Source organism: Neovison vison, chromosome 6 (assembly GCF_020171115.1).
Source record: "Neovison vison isolate M4711 chromosome 6, ASM_NN_V1, whole genome shotgun sequence".
NCBI classification, from domain to species: Eukaryota; Metazoa; Chordata; class Mammalia; order Carnivora; family Mustelidae; genus Neogale; species Neogale vison.
In genome coordinates this window covers 198,114,198-198,131,696 of record NC_058096.1, presented here as the reverse complement: position 1 = coordinate 198,131,696, position 17,499 = coordinate 198,114,198, and the positions used below count along the sequence as shown (strand labels likewise).

The window sequence follows — 17,499 nt, the reverse complement described above, 5'->3', positions numbered from 1 at the left end:
GAGTCAAAGGCAGATGTTTAACGACTGAGCCACCCAGGCGCCTCTAAAATAAATAAATTTTAAAAAGGAAAAAGTAATAGAGGCACTGTGCTAGGGACATGGTTTCAGAAACTTCTAGTATCTTAGAGTGAAGGGGAGAAAGCCAGAGAAGGAGTGCACAGGTCACTGTGGCATGTTTGGTAGGAGAAGGTTCTTACAGGGCATGAAGAGCAACAGTTTTCATCTGGGATGTCAGGGAAGGCCTGTGGCAAGAGTGGGGTTGGTGAATAGTGGCGTTTAAAGGGGGCAGATTCAGGAGACAGGACGTTCTGACCTGCAGAACTGCTTGGGAGTGGGAAGGGAGTGCAGGAAGGTGAGAACACTTGGTACATCACCCCCTGATTGGCCTCAATGCTTCGGACTTATGGAGGCTGGGACCATCAGTTGTGATGTTGGCCAGGTTATGAAAAACCTCAGAAGGGATGATAAAAGGCTTGGGTTTGGCTGCGTAGACCTCTTGGCTGGCTAAATTTAAATTAAGTAAAAATAAATAAGTAAATAAAAGGTACAATTTGGCATTTTAGTCACACCACATTTCAAGTGCTCAGCAGTATGGCTTGTGGCTACCAAATTGGACAGCATATAGAAACATTTCCATCATCCCAGAATTACATAGGCAGTGGTGCCAGATCTGGCCCCCTGCCTGTTTTGGTCAGTGAGTTTCACTGGGACACAGGCCACACCCACTCACTTATGTATAGCCTGTAGCTGCTTTCTCCCCGCAGTAAATCTGAATGGGCCATATGACCTGTAAACCCCAAATACTTGCCCCGTGGCCCTTTACAGAACATGTTTGCTGACCCCAGCCACAGACCGTGGGGAGTAACAGAAGGTATTCATTCTGGGAGTAGCATAAGTGATTGTATTCATGGCCTGAGAAGATAGCTCAGTGATGGTGGGTAGGCCATGTTGGTTGGGAGACCTAGTCACAGTGACCTCCTGAGGTCCTCATGAGAGATGACCAGTGCCATGCCCTGGCAGGTGCAGTTTCACTGACCCATGCCCCATTTACCAAACACCGATTACTGAAGCCCTTTCATTTCTTGGTTCTAAAAATTCACTAATTGGAGCCAGGAATTTTTTTTTTAATGATTTTTAAAATTATTATTGTTATTATTATTTTAAGATTTTCTTTATTTGAGAGAGAGAGAGTGAGAGAGGGCATGAGAGGGGAGAAGGTCAGAGGGAGAAGCAGAACTCTGCATGGAGCTGGGAGTCCGATGTGGGACTCGATCCTGGGACTGCAGGATCATGACCTGAGTGGAAGACAGCTGCTTAACCAACTGAGCCACTCAGGTGCCCTAAATGATTTTATTTATTTATTTATTTATTATTTATTTATTATTTTAAAGATTTTAATTTATTGACAGAGATCACAAGTAGGCAGACAGGCAGGCAGAGAGAGAGAGAGCGGGGGAAGCAGGCTCCCTGCTGCGTAGAGAGCCCGATGCGGGGCTCAATCCCAGGACCCTGAGATCATGATCCGAGCCGAAGGCAGAGGCTCAACCCCCACTGAGCCACCCAGGTGCCCTAAACGATTTTATTTTTTTAAGTAATCTCTACACTCAACATGGGGGCTCAGATTCACAACCTTGAGATCAAGAGTTGCATGTTTTACTGACTGAGCCAACCAGGCAGCCTGGTTAAGTTGTGTGTCTTGAATCCCATTGGCTCCTGGAAGACTGACTCTTTGTGCATAATATCATGTACACGGGGTTCCAGAGGAAACTGTGATATTGAAATGCATTTATCAGAGATAAATTTTTGGTGACAGTAATACATGTACATATGTGTTTAGATGTTTAATAAGATCTAGCGACTAGTCCCATGACTGCCATGATTTTGATGTAGGGATGAATGTGCAGGATATTTTGAGATATTGCCAACACGGTGATGTGATGGGCGAAGATCTGATTTTGCTGCTGACAAAACCACAGGTGCTTCTCATACACTTGTGTTTCATGGTGCACATTCATTATGGAACAATATGCTGCATTTAGTTGGAGGTCACCAAAGACCACCATTTTACTTCTTTCCTATTCCAGCTCATAGTCTCTGCCCCGGACCCACCTTCCCTGCAACAGTCCCTGACTCTTCCCTGACTTCCTCCCTAGTAGGAAGCTGTGATGTCATCATTAAGGATGGTAGCTTGTCTTGCCAGCTGTCCCAGACATTTGGCTTCCTGGTAAGATCATGTGGGAAGTTCCACTTCTGTCCACTTTGTGAGAGGGTCTTTAGATGTTAGAAAGCATGACGCCAAGGAGAAAAGGAATGTATCCAAGAAGGCTGGAACTTGAAAGGCTGGATCTTGAAGGGTGACTAAGAAAGCCCCCGAGTGAGAGGTGGGAGAGGAGGGCATTCCAAATAGGGGGAGCAGCCCGGGGTTCCGCCAGCAGTGGGAGCACAGGCCAGGGTGTGCGGAGGGCCAGCCATTTGGGGACACAGGCAGAGGCCAACTGTGGGAGCCTTGGGACACTGATAGGGAGTTCAGACTTCATAGGGCATGCCAAGGTCTTTTCTGACCTTAGGGCCTGAGCCTATCCTATCAAATATGATATAATACACCCATCTCACACTAAAAAAAAAGGGGGGGGGTGTTTTTACATGTGTTTACATGGAATAATTGGAAAGATTTTTCAAAGACTACCTTTGCTTTTATTTATATTTGTGTTCTGTTACATTATTTGGCCATGGCTCTCTCCTCTATTTTACGGTTAACTGATTTCACAGCAATTATAATGTATACTTTGGAATTCTCGGGATGTGAGAAAACAAACCTGTAAGCCATTTTCACATGCAGTGAAATCTCTGTAGATGTCAGCCGTAGATTGCAGTTAGTGAGGAAGACACAATGCTAAAGGCGGGCACTTAATAAAACATTTTTTAACTTCAGTTTCTTTTAATTTTTTTGTGTTTTGTTTGGAACCAATTCTTCTCTTGGCCCCCCAACTTCGAGATTGTTTTGCCTGTCTCTGAGAAGGAGCTGTGCCTCAGAGCTATGGGGTGGCCCTGCTGGGTGGGGCCCATGGAAAGATCTGGGAAGAGTTAAGACTTCATGATGTGTGGACTGAGACAACAGTGGCCAGTGAAGGGGACCTGCCGTTAGCTGAGTGCGGTGGTGGGGCGGGAGATCAATTTAGCGATGGCCAGCAGGACTGAATGAAGGAAGGGATGTGGTGGGAGAGGGTGGTGGAGGATGAGTCTACTCAGGTTTGATAGTTGGTTGACTAAGTGGGTGGTGGTTTTGGTAGGTCTGTTTCGTAGGTCTGTAACTATTGGTTGTCTGGTTGATTGTTAGTTGGTAGGTGGATTGATGAGTGGGTAGTTGTTGGTTAGGTAGTAAGTGCCCTGCCTCCTTTTGCTTTTCTCCTTTTTACTACGTGATCAGCATCTTGCTAGGTAGTAGAATCACAACGATGCTAGAGACGGAGTCCATGGCTTGTCTGTAGGATGCTTGCGTTACAGTCGACGGAGTCTCAGATTTGGATCCAGTGCTACCCAGAAGTTTAGAGAGTGGAGTTAATTAGCACTCATGCTGTGTGGCTCATTGCTCTGTTGGTATGCGTATGAGGATTTCATCCTTACACAGCAGTAGGAATGCTACTTGGATATGTTTCAGTTAATTATATAAATAATTTTTACTAACTAAAGCCCCCTACCCCCACCCCATTATAGTAAGTTTAGAACTGAGTGGCCATGGGGTGGAGCTTCTGGAAAACTTCCTCTGTTCATGTAATTTGATATTGCAATTGGTCCCATCAGGACAACGCCCCTCTTTCTGCGGCATGAAGTGGTGGTCCAAATTACCAGGTTTCTCTCTGACTCTTCCCACTTGGCAATACATTGTCTGTGGATGAAAATTTTGGCATTAGAAGCTCTTGAGCAGAACCAGAAAGGAGGAGGCTGCTTTTGGCCGGGATCCCTCTAAATCATGACCCATGTTTAAGAATTACAGTTTGCACTGGAACAATAACCTGTTTCTTAGTGTGGTTTTTAAGTGAGTTGGTTATCACCAGAATTTCATAAACATCATGGCTTCACTAGAAGCCATGTTTCGGGAATTTGCTTTTATTACCCTTTATCTCCCAAACTCATTGGTTCCAAGTAACAAGGTTCTAGATTCATAATCACTGCCACCAAAATAGTTGTAGATCAGAGAAAGCCTTGATAACTTATTTCCTGTCATCCTCCTTTTGTGCCTCTTGCCTGTCTCCCCTCTACCAGTTTTATAAAACATAATCTCCAGACCTATGGGAGTGTTTAGGAAAAGGGTTTGTAGAAGATCTAAAAGGCAGTTTAAGGTAGAGTTTCCCCGAAGTATCTTCTGTACACTATTGAAGTCCTTTGAGAGGATATTTAAAAAGTTCCCTAATCCAGTAAAGTTGGAAAATGCTGTGTGGCACCCTAGAGCTCTTAGAGATTGTTAGCGTGCATTTGCATATTAAAGGCTCTGAGAAGTCCTGCAGGAGTTTAAAATTGTTCAATTCTTTTTTTTTTTTTAAGTTTTATTTTTTAATTAAAAAAAGATTTTATTTATTTGACAGAGAGATCACAAGTAGGAAGAGAGGTAGGTGGGGGAGGGGGAGAGAGTGGGGGAAGCAGGATCCCCCGCTGAGCAGAAAGCTGGATGCGGGGTTCGATCCCAGGACCCTGAGATCACGACCAGAGCCGAAGGCAGAGGCTTAACCCACTGAGCCACCCACCCACAGGTGCCCCAAAACTGTTCAATTCTATATAACCCCACCTTATTTGTCCACAGGAGCAGTTTGTCTTGGTAAACCAGCTAACGTCTTTTCGAAGCTATGGTATACAAGATGATTGCAGGTGTTACGCAACCTTCATTTAGAAATTGTAACTGTTAGGTATTTTCACATGTAGTTTAAAAATAAAGTGACTGGGGCACCATTCATGTGTGTATGTGTGTGTGTGTATGTGTGTGTATACATACATAAATAAAGTAGGCCTAGGGAAAAAGAAAATGCAAACTGATTTTTTTTTTTTTTTTTAAATCTGCATTGATTTAAGGACAACCACCGCTGGTAAGTGGTCTAAGTTAGGACCAGGTTTGTGAGTGCAGCCAGAGAGACAGATCTTTCTCAAGGCCAGGTTTACCAGAGCGGGTGTTTTGCTGAGCCAGAAAGCGACTTCCAGCTCAGGCGCAGGACAGAGAGATAAAGAAGTGGTGGTGAAGACGCTCGGCCCCGGACCACGTGTCTCCAGTCACTGGCAGCTGTGGCTAGGGCGTGGCTGTGGATAGGCGGTGTGTGTCACTCGCTTGTGTCTCAGGGATGTTGGAACTTGTTCCCCTTTCTGTAGAGAAGCTGATCTGCTCTGTGCCTGGGCCGTTTATTTTACTGCGGTGGCCAGTGGCCGTGGCCGGGGCCGGTTTATCGTGGGACAGAGTTCAGGGACACAGCGATAAATCTCTTCTAGGAGGATGATGTAAGCCTCAGCCCTGACTTCCTCCTCGGCTTCTGCGGGTTTGGAAAGCCTTTGCAAATAGTATTCTGTCCGGGTGTGAGCCTCTTCCTTGCCTCCCCATCCTGGTCTCCAGGTGGAGTGGTCTGCAGCAGGTTCTGGAGCCGGATGGCCTAGATTCGAATCCCACTCCTTCATTTACAAGCTGTGTGACTTTGGGCTTGGTTTATCTGTTTACTAGTTTTTTGTTGTTGTTGTTGTTTAAGATTTTTTTTTAAATTTATTTGACAGAGATCACAAGTAGGCAGAACAGCAGGCAGAGAGAGAGGAGGAAGCAGGCTCCCTGCCGAGCAGAGAGCTGGATGCAAGGCTCAATCCCAGGACCCTGAGATAATGACCCTGAGCCAAAGGCAGAGGCTTTAACCCACTGAGCCACCCAGGCACCCCTGCTTACTAGTTTTTTAATCTGGAAAATGGGACTATCGGGTCCTTCCAGAAGCAGTAGTAAGAATCCAGTGGGGTCATTGCACTGGGCCTGGGCCCTCGGTCCTCACATAAAACTGAGTGCTGAGCCTCTGTGACTTGGGAAGGACACTGTCAGGTAGGAAGGGATCAGGACGGTGGAGAGTTGATTTTTTTTTTTTTTTTTTTATGGGATTGGATTGTTAAGCCTGCCCAAAGGCAACCAACCAGACTCCCATCTTCTCACAAAGTCATCTTAAACAACTTCCACTCATCCCGCGAGCTGTATGGAAATGGCAGAGGCCATCTTCTGAGGCAGGGGGGCTTGTCCAGGAGAGAGAGAGAGTATGTGTGTGTGTGTGGGGGGGGGTGTGTGCTAAGGACTGGGAAGGCATCTGGATGGCCCCTCTATGACAACTGAGCAAGAAGTGGTCACCAGAAGGACATCTGCCCCATCTTGGAAGGCCTCCACGGATTTTTTGGTCCCTTGTTGACAGGCGACAATAAACATTGTGAGAATCGTATGTAGTGTACAAAGATAAGACTGGCTCCCTCACACTCCCCTTCACCCCTTTCCCTGTTCCTCTACCCAGAAGCAGATGCAGTTGGTGAACAGCGTCTTATCTTTTCTAGAGGTATTCTGTGCCCATCTGAACGCAATCATGCCGTTCTCTGTCTACCCCGTTACTCATATGCAAACCTACGGCACACGTAGCTTTCATCATTTTATAAACCCTGTCACTTTTTCCCACATCAGTGCCTCTGGATGCCGACAGGCAATTTTGTTCAGTGAGGAGTTCCTTCACATATACTGTTTCTTCTTTGGGGAGGTGTATGTCACAATTTATTGTAAAAGTAGCACATGTAACTTAAACTGAGAAAAGAAATTCAGACAATATGGGAGTTGTCACAACAATAAAAGAGAAAGCTCGTCTTTTGCAGTCACCCCAAGTCTTCTTCCCAGGGAGAGCCAGTGAACACAGTTGGGTGTGCAAGCTTCCAGATTTTTCTGTTCAGATGCAGAGTCACGCCTTTTCCAAAACAGAATTGCACATTCTATGCTTTGCTACAAATGGTCGTGTTCCTTAATGTATCACAAAGGCCTGTCCCTATTGGAACAAACATATCTTTCTCATTCTTTTCGCAGCGGAATGTTCTGTATTTATTTAACCATTTATTCCCCGATAGGCATTTCCTTTTTCTTTTTTTCCTTCGGTTTTACTCCCTCATTGTGTGATGGTAATGAGCTGCTTTCCTGTTTAAAGATCGCTTTAGTATCCAAAGCTCCCCCTCCCCCCATTAGAGAAAGGAATCCCGTTAGGGAACTTTCTTGAATACTTTGTGCTTCACATTGAATTTATTGACCTTGCATTTACTTTCCTGTCAACAGTGGCCCGAGCTGGCCCCTGCAGACTGCTCAGGAATCTGCTGGAGGAGTTGGGGTGGCCTGCAGATTCTAGCAAAGTGCAAGTTCATTCAGGCAGCTCACTGAGCAGAGAACATCTTGATTCTATCAGCCTTAATCCCGGGTCCCTGATGGGGGCTGGCTCTTGTGGTCGTTAGCAGATGGAATGCTTGTCTGTGTTGGAAGGCACAGTTCTGGGGTCTTTGGCTCTGGGGAGTCCTGAAACAGAATTGAATGGCATTGAATCTTTCACGATATTAATGGGGCACTGTGAGTCCTTGAACTTGTGTGTGCTTGTAATGTTACAGTAATAACAGTAGTGGCTGTCCTGGTCTCTGCTGATAGGGGAGACCCCTCAGAATGCAGAGCACTACCTGATGTACTGTATTGTCTGCCAAGCACTTCACATGGTGAGTTCGGTTCTGACTCTGAGCCTCCAGGTGACCCATCGCTGTCCCACGGTCACTCGCTAGCCAGGCTCGGGAGGGAAATCAGGCTTCTCTGAACCCTGACTGCCCTGTGACTGACCACGTCTGTGTCCCTGGCCTCTGGGTTACCTGGCTACCAAAGATTTTAGCAAGGGAGCTCCCCTTGGTCTGAGTGGGTTCTGTCCTGCCCCATACTCTTTACCGGGGGATATTGGTGGTGTAGAACACCACCCACAGGGAGGACCCTGGGTCTGGGCCCAGTGGACTCTGTTGTGGCACAGTGGATGTGTGTCCAGAGGCCTCCTCATGTAATTCTGGGTTGAAGATTCAAATTTGGGGGTACAAACTCGCCAGTGGGGCAACTGTCTGAAAAGTGCCCATACAGGTAAAGCCCCTCCCTGTATCTGTCCTTCGAGAATTTCTCTTCTCCCAACCTCATCCTTTTTCTATTGGTAATGATGATATGATGGGAGCCAGCAGTTATAAATTATTTGGAATTTCCCTCAGCTTGGTTCCTATTCAAGACTTTAAATTGGGAGTTTTGTTCTATTTATGACTTAATAATCTTTGGGCAGGCTGCCATTTCTAGAACAGGCTTATATGAGTTGTAACATGAGGTGAGCTATGGGGGGTGAGGTGAGGGGGGATGCAAACTGATTTCTCCCCTTTCAAACCAAGGAAACCACCTTGATCATCATCATCATCATCTTCTTCTTCTTCTTTCTTAAGATTTTATTTATTTATTTGATAGAGAGACACAGCGAGAGAGGGAGCACAGCAGGGGGAGTGGGAGAGGGAGAAGCAAGCTTCCTGCTGAGCAGGGAGCCCAATCCAGAGCTGGATCCCAGCACCCTGGGATCATGACTCAAGCTGAAGGCAGACGCTTAACAGCTGAGCGACCCAGGTGCCCTTACCTTGATCTTTTTTGTAACAAGGCTCAACTTTTATATGTTAGCAGTGGAGGGATGAATACCTGTCCTAGTCATCAACATTATTATTTTTTACCTTTTACTCTTAATTATAAAAGGAAAAAAAAAAAAAAAACCCGACTTCAAGACATATAGCTTAGCATGAAAGACAAAAGGCAAAAGAGAAAATTTTTTTCTTTTTTCTCCTTAAAAGATCTTTAGTGTCCGTGCCTGGGCGGCTCAGTGGGTTAAGCCTCTGCCTTCAGCTCAAGGTCATTGTCTCAGGGTCCTGGGATTGAGCCCCGCATTGGGCTCTCTGCTTAGCAAGGAGCCTGCTTCCTCCTGTCTCTCTGCCTGCTGTTCTGCCTACTTGTGATCTCTCTCTCTCCTTTTTTCTCTCTCTATTAAAAAAATAAATAAAATCTTTAAAAAAAAAAAATCTTCAATGTCTTGCCCTGGGGCAGGGTTGCAGGAGTGGGGGGTGATTAGGGGAATGGCGGATGGTTTTCATTATAATAATGTTGTCATCTCTTTGTAGAGCATTTTAAAGCCAATTTAACTTATTGTCCTTAGATAAAAATACAATTTGTAGCCAGCACAGGGCCTGGCATTTGGTAGGCAGGATGTATTTGTTGGGTATGAGACCACATGAATAGAACAAATTGAGCTTTCATGTAGCTAAGTGACCCTAATTTCTATTTTCCAGAGAAATGACAGTTGAGCAGGTTTGAGGAAATGAGGGCCGAGCTGTGTCTTCTGCCATCCTCCCCAACTTCCCATGCTGAGCAGGAGGGCCTGTGTGGCGGACCTCCCAGATGCTGGGATATTGGAATCCCCAGTTCCTAGGGTGTAGTAGAGGCTGAGTCATGCCTGAGACACGGGGACTGAAATAATCCATGTCTGACTCCTGCTTGCACCACCCAGGCCTGGTGCTGTCACTTTCTGTGCTGTCTGTCCACATTTTACTGCCAGAATCTTGACAGTTTGGGACTGTGGGAATGACTGGGGCAGTTACGGGGTCAGAGGCCCTGCCTGGGTTCCCCTCCCAAGGCCACAGCTCACCGGCATTGGGTCCCAAGGGTGTGTCCCCTCCTCATCAGTGAAATGTGTGTCCTGTTCCACTCAGCAAATGGAGCTGTCAGTGTGCATTCAGGGAAGTAGGGAGGTTTGGGCTCATGCAACAGAGAGAACTGGGTTTAAATGTAGGTTCTTCCTCTGTGTTACTTTTGGCCAGTGCCTCTGTGTCCCTCTGTCATCTCATGTGTAAGACGAGATGAACCATAAAGCTGCCCTGGTAGAGTCACAGGGAGGGTCATGGAAGGTGATGCATGTGGCACAGGGCTGGGCCCAGGGGTCAGGTCTGGAAGAGAGGGAGCTGCTGTCACCATATGATTGTTCTTGATGTCAAGAGGAGAGGGGCTTAGCCATCTTTCCTGGCATGGTTCCTCCTGAGGTCACACTCTTTATCCAAGGGTTCCCCTGTGGGCTGCGCTCCTGTGCACAGGGTGGGCCGTGAGCTGTGTTTCCAGTGAGGGGGCCGTGCCACATGACAGACTGAGCTGGAGGACTGTTTCAGGTGAGCCAGAGCTGGAGTCAGAGCCGATACCTCCATTCACAGCCCGCGTTTATTACTTCAGCTGGCCATGTTCTCAAGAGTTGTGGTGGCTGGAAGCGAGGAGCGAGAGACAGACACCGCCATGCTGAGAACTTGGGAGCTCACACTGGGGTTTCCTGTTGCCTCCCAGTGGCTGGACTCCAGGCTCTTCCACTCCCTATCCAGGCTCAGGGGTCGCTGGGGCCCTCATCCTACTACTCACTTAGAGGCCTGTGGCTTCAAGATCAAAAACCTAGTGTGGCATACATTGCTTTGACCATTTTGGAGTGTCTTGTCTTTTTTTCCTTCTTTCTTTAATCCTTATAACAAGGCTAGAATCCTTGTCCTAACTTTTTAAGGCTGTCCCAGTCATACTGGTTGGAAGGTACTTACTAAGTTCTAGGCCCATTCATATACCTATTGCATTTTAGTCCTGTGTGACTTTGTCCCTGGACAGAAAGTAATTCCCAGAAGCGGTAAGCACTTTTCAAAAGTGGCATTTGGAAGCCCGCTCGGGGATGCAATTACCGATTTTGAATAAAGGATGCCTCTTAACCAGAAAATCTGAGGTTTGGGATAAATTAGGAAGCAAGACACTGTCATAGTATCTGTGATCTGAGTGTCCACCAAAAACTCTTCACCAAAATAAAAGTAAGGTATTTATGAAATAATTTGTTCCAATTATTCCAGGCAAAAGTTGTCCAGCTAGTGAGAGAAAACAGAAGGAATAGTTGGCAAAGTAGGAAATTTGAAGTCTGAGGTTATGCATAAGGAATGTGTTATGGGCCTATAGTAGAAATCTCAAATCAGGGATCTGGCAGTGTTTACTTAGTTCTGTTGTAGAGACCCAGCCACTACTCCCCATGCTGTGCCCAGGGCAGGCATGGCTAATCTGCACAATTCTGCCTCCCTGAGCCTCCATTCCCTGTGCCTGTTCAGGACAGAGATCGGTAATCAGTTTTCTCTCCTGCTGACCCCAGATAGGGCCTCAGAATCTTTCCGATTCTGAGCACACTGAGAGGGTCTTCACTTCACATGCCGATTCCATTTGCCACCTCTGGTCTGTGGTATCATCTCTTGAAAAATTAACTAACTTAAAAAGGTCTTCCACATGGACTCTTTATTAATGGAACCCTGACATAGTGATGTGTGAAAGCTGTTAACTCAGACAGCTCCTTTGTCATCTTTGAGAGTTCCTGAGTTAGAAGAAGGATCGGAAATCCAGCTGACCCGAGTACCTCAATCCACACTTATTTTACTGCGGTCTGTGACTCCAGGGCCTCAGGGCCCAGAACATCTTCTTGTTATAGTTAAACAGCTGTAACAGAGATTGAAAAACGACGACGACAAACCCCAAATATGGTGACTTTTTTCAGTCTTCAGTTGTCAGGACACCCTAATCTGGGACCCAGGTTCCTTCCATCACCTTGGCTGGCCTCCCTGAGGGCAGGTCAGAGCTGAGTGATGGTCATGTCAGAGGCTCTGGCTGGCCATAGGAGGGAGCGCTTGGAGGAGGCACCCCAGCCCAGGGCCCTAAAGTGTTAGTTAGCGCACTTCCCTCTGCTCACCGTCCATTGGCGGGGCAGCCTACTGCTGAGCTGCAAGGGAGGCTGGGAAGGGACGTCCGCTGGCTGCTGCATGCCTGGGAAAAGGGGCAGAAGGATTTTGGTGGCCTTCACTGCAGAACCCCTCAACCATCGGCAGTATGAGCCACCGTGTTGTAAGTCTGTCTTTCCTTGGGATGGGTTCAGGCTGTAGATGAAGCCTGAGCAGGAGAGATGCTGGCCTGGCCCCTTCATCCTGCCCAGAGCCATCTGGGCAGGTACATAGCCCTGCCGAGGTACATACAGTCTGCCGCCCACTGTACGGATGGAAGGACTGTCGGGCTCCCGGAAATGCACCCCGGCGCTGGACAGTGGACTGAGATGGCCCTCCTCACCGTGGCCTCAGGAACAGGTGGCAGCTGAGAAACTGAGGACCATGGTAAACTGCCTTCTTTCAGTTGAGGGTGTCCTCTTCTTTGCACAGCTGAGGCCAACAATTTAGCCACAGTTGGTTGAGGCTGGGGAGGAATGAAGGATGGGGAGAAACCATAAAGCCAACCCGGGAGGCCCGTGAGCCCCAGTTCCGCCACCTGGCTCCTGGGCCCAGGTGCTGTGAGCGCTGCCATGTGGGGTTACCGTGGGGCAGCCCTGCACAGGATGCCACTGTGGTTGGCTCACCCAAGCTGTCAGGGCTGACAGGAAACCCCAGGGCAGACGTGGAAGTCACCACCTGAAACGGCTAAGCTTTCACTTTTTCCTTTGGCCTTTGTTCTTTTGGGGTCAAGGTTGATAAAAGCATGTTGAAGTCAGGGGTGTAAGAATAATAGTAATAATATCAGCAAGCATTCAGTGCCAGCTGAGAGTGGGGGAGGGGGGTCTGAGTGCTGGAGACGTGTGACCCCATGTGTAGGCTTCCCAGCCCCTCTGTACTCCTGCTCCAGCATTGTCCCCAGCTTCCAGGGAAGGTCACTGAGTCACTCTGGGATCGGATCACTTGGCCACAGCTCTATGGCCAGTGTAGTGCTGCTCACCACCGCCCCTCCAGCCGTCTTCTGTGCCACATGCTCTGTTGCCTGCTGGGGGTGCAGAGGTGGTTACCATCAGGAGCAGGTTAGCATTCGGTCTAAAAGACTGGATGTGGACTTCTGCATCCACTCAGTGAGAACAGCTGTGTCTCAGTGAGCACCCAAGGGGGAGGGCTGTGCATGTGGCAGCCTGTCCCCCAAACAGCCAAGTGTCCATGCTTCAGGGAGCAGAAGAGCCTGTTCCCGCCTTTGCAGAGCTGGTGCTTTGAGCAGGGGAGGCCAATGCAGCCATTCCACTGGAAGAGGAGGGCACGTTGGACCAGGGACCTATTCCAGGGTTGCAGAGTTGGATGTAGAAGAGGCATTAACCAGGTCAGCAGAGGTGGGGAAGGAGTCCCAGAGTAAGCCTGCGTGGAGGCCGGAGATCAAGTTTAACCCAAGGTTAACCCCAGGTTAACCCCTGGGGCAATGTGACATTGGGAAGTCAAGAAGGGGCCAGACCCCGGGCTCTTGTGGGCTGCTATCTGTAAGGTGTTCTCTTTCAGGGAGGTCTGATAAATGATCCATAGTTGGGTTCCTTGGTGGTTCTTGGTTTCTGTCTGGGGATCTCAGGCCGTGTGGGTCTCCCTAAAGCACTCAGCCCAAGAAGGGACCCCTGACACTGACCTCACGTGTCCTGGGTTCACCGCAGTTTGTGGGTCAGCTTCCTCCCAGTACAGGAGATCAGGGACCTCAGAGACTCACGACCCTTGTAATGAATTGCTTGACCCAGAGAAGTGACACATGGAACACCTCATCCTCCTCTTAATTCACAAAGTACTATCTCTCCTTTCATTTCCCGCTTGCCTGCAAACCTGGGATTTAGCTTCTGGGCTTCCGGCTTTGTGGAAGTGTGTTGGGCACACAGCTGGTACTCAGGTATGAGGTGAAGCAGTAAGGAAGGGGAGGGAGGTACTATTCAGCACCCACCCTGTACCTGGCCTTGTGCTCAACTCTTGGTGTTCTGTAGCCCAGCGAGGATGGATGGGTTGTTCAAAGTGACATGTCTAGTTGAGTCGCTGGTTCCAGCTGTCGTGTCCCACGGCCTCTCCGAGGGTAACAGAGGTGAGAGGGTGAGGAGCAGCGTGTGTGGCAGACCCTTCTCCGGACGGCCCAGTCATAGTTGGAGCATGGCCTGCGTGCTCTTCCCCAAGCATACACGAAGGAGTTTTTCGGAAACTTCGTCTCCTTGAACCTGTAGCCCCGTGTGGGCTATTACTCACCTAGCAGCAAACTGATCTGTTGTGGTTAATGGAGGACCTGTTGTTCTGACTCAGGAGAGCAAAACTGTGGTATGGTGTTCGCTCAGGCCTCTTCCAGCCCCCACCACGCTGCCCTCAGTAATAGTGTAGGCCGGCATGGGGACTGTGGCAGGCACGCAGGTAGTTGCTTGGACACTGCCCTCCTGATAGAAGAGAAGGAAAGATTACCATCGCCCTTCTGGGAGGATCTTGTCTACACAGTTGATGTTTCCACAGTGCTTCCAAAGACGCCTAAAAATAGCTGGTTTCTTCCCCCATAAATGTTGCCCATTCCCAATTGCTGCTCAGGGAGGACTGGGGAACTGGTGTAGGGAAGGTACGCGAAAACATTCTGTCCTGGAACTTGCAGTAGCTCAAATTAACTTACTAGCTATTTAAAAAATAAAAAAAATAATAATAATAATTAAAAAAAAGCCACGGCCCTCCCTTGGAAGCAATGCTGGGTAATTTTAAGTAGTTCCAGAGGGGGTGTGTGGTTTGAGGGTCACGCTGTCCAAAGCCAGGCCCAGTTCCATGGGAATTGGGATTGGTTGGCTCTGGGGAGGGGAAACCTGTGGCCAGATTCCAACCTACCGGCAATCTAAGTCAATTCTAGGAGGTCCTGCAGGCGTGGCGGGCGTTGGCTTATTATTTTATTCCAGAAAGAGTCTGTCAATGAGGTGGAATCCTTCCAGGGAGGCTTCCTGCTGACCTGGCCTTTTCCTCCTTTTACATTTCTGTTCCATGTTTATACCCGACATAAACATCACAGAGCGCACACACATTTGAAAAACCCGTCGTCGGCTCTGATGGTCTGATGTCGGCACTGGGATGCTCTGTAGCATTTCATTTTCAAGGCGCTGGGAGTCTCCTGTTTCATGGGGGTGGGAAAGGGGGAGACCTTTTGGGCAAGCTGCCATCTTTTTATTGTTCCAAGAGTTCGGTAAAGCATTTGAACCTTCACCTGTCAAAATCACTTTTGGAGCGAGGACTGTTCTTTCTCCAGCTTCTTAGACTAGCAGAACAAAAGTATCATTTATCCCAATGAGACCTTAATGGGGGCTTTCCCGTTTGGACACCCACCTTGAATTCATTGGAAACAGAAGTTCTGGGCATTGTATTTTTCATACATTTGGCTCAGACTTTTACTGGGTCATATTTCCCCCCAAATCTTTTTCGAAAAAGACTCCTGTCTCATTCCTTTAGACCAACATGTGTAATATAAGCTGGGTAAAAATAGAGCAAGCTGGTTTTGTGTTTTGATTTATGGATCAGTTCTGTAAGTTTGCATTTGAAAGGCATTTAACACATAACTCAGGAAAGCTGAACTTTGCTGTCCGATGCTTGTGGCTGGGTGAGACTTGTAGGCCCATTCCGATTCTGCCTGGTGCAAGACCAGACCCTACGTGGTCCACCACCAGTACCCTAACGATAAGCGTGTGCACACTTGGTGTCCTTCCTGCCCCTGCCTCCCACCCTTCTGAGGACTGTTCTTCTCCCTGTAGTTGTAGCTGGCATGGAAAATTGTTTGACCTGGAATTTCTTAAAGTTGGTAGGTAGTGACTCAGTAATCAGCAGTACTTCAAAGACAACCTTGTAACAGGACATCTAATCAGAAAAATTCCGTCACGGTTGAGGGCTGTCATCTGGAGAAACATATAGTCAATAAGGTGGAATGCATTCCTTGGATGTCCAAGTTCTGTGCCTGGTCAAGCGTTTTGTGCATCTCATTGCTACCTTATTGACCACAGGACCTCAGAGGCAGAGGGCACTTCATGGCCAACAGAACAGGGCCTCGCCCTGAGAAGGCTTCTCTACTTGCTTTATGTAATACTTTTGGACAAGGAGTCTTGTATTTTCATTTGTTGCTGGGCCCTTTGAATTACATGGACTGTCCTGCTTCAAAGTTATTATTTATACAATTCATTACATAGAAAATCTCTGGGCGCCTTAACTTTGAGTGAGGATTGCTCAAATTTAGATTGTCTTGGGACACTTGATTGGCTCAGCGTGTCTGCCTTGGGCTGGGGCCATGATCCCAGCATCCTGAGATCAAGTCCTGCATCAGGCTCCTTGCTCAGCAGGGAGCCTGCTTCTCCCTCTGCCTGCTCCTCTCTCTCTCTGACCAAAAAAAAAAATTTAAAATTCTAGACAGTCTTACCAGCCAGTTCATGATAATCTTTACTCTGCACAGTTTTACAGGATCAAGTTTTATTATGATTAAATCTGCAACCATAAAGCTGCCTTTGGTTTTTGTGGGTTTGGGTGTGCCCTATTACGAGGTTCGTTTCTTGTAAGAGGACTAACAATAAACAGGTTAATTTAAAAAAAGAAAAAAGCCTCCAGGTTTTAAGTGGTGAGCCGTTTACTCCTTATGAGCATGTGTGTATTTCTCATGTGGTCGTAGCTGGGTTTCATGAAGTGCAATCTGGCGTGTGTTTGACCGACGTGCAGGTGGTTTGTGGTGGATGGGTGGATGGGACAGCATCTTGGAGCTAGCTCCAAGATGACAGAGGCTCAGTTACTCTCCTGCAGGGGCTCGTAGTCTGGTGGGCTCTGGGGGGGCTCGGAGGCTTGGTTTTCATCTTGAGAGGGCCCTGGCACAGTCACCCACATGCTGATGGGAGCAAAGCGCCACCCACTGTTGGATCTGTCCCTTGAAGGAGGAGCCCGAGGTGGTCTCAGAGGAGGGCGTGGTTGAAGGGTCTTTTCATCAAAGGGAATACAGAACACATGGAGAGATGCGAGGGGTTCAAAGCAGGATGTGGTCCAGGAGTGAGGGGTCTGTGTATCTGCAGCGTGAACTGTGGTGGGCGGGGGTGACAAGGGTGAAAAAGCAGGCTGGCTTTGGGGGTTCCGAGGGTGTTGTATGTGTAAGGAGTTCAACTGTGGGCAGTTGGGACCATTGGTGAATTTGGAAGCACAGTGGTACCTGACCAGAAAGATAGTTCTTCTTTTTTAAAATTTTATTTATTTATTTGTCGGGGGGCTGGTGGTGGAGGGAGCACAAGTAGGGGGAGGAACAGGAAGAAGCAGTCTCCCCATTGATCAAGGAGCATCATGTGGGACTCAGTCCCAGGACTCGGGGATCATGACCTGAGCTGAAGGCAGATGCTGAACGACTGAGCCACCCACACATCCCATGAGCAGAAAGATATTCTAAGGTTATGCAAACAGGGTTCAAGTTTCATGGCTGTCGAGAATTTGGGGTGGAGGGGGGTCCATATTTACTAGGAAGGTGGAGAACAGGATTTGCCAAGAGATGTAGGTAGAGAGGGAATTGATGTGTTGTAGAAACAACCACCTGGGATTTAAAGGAGAAGTCTAAGATGACTCGAATGTTTGCAGTTTGGGGTCCTGGTAGAATTGGGGATTGCAGCAGGGGAGTTTGGTGGG

At 48.0% G+C, this 17,499-nt stretch overlaps 1 protein-coding gene across 3 annotated transcripts in view; it reads left to right on the top strand.

Moving 5' to 3' along the window:
* Window positions 1-17,499, top strand: part of FLNB (filamin B) — a 146,821-nt gene that overhangs the window by 41,396 nt on the left and 87,926 nt on the right. The gene's annotated exons all lie outside the window — the stretch shown is intronic.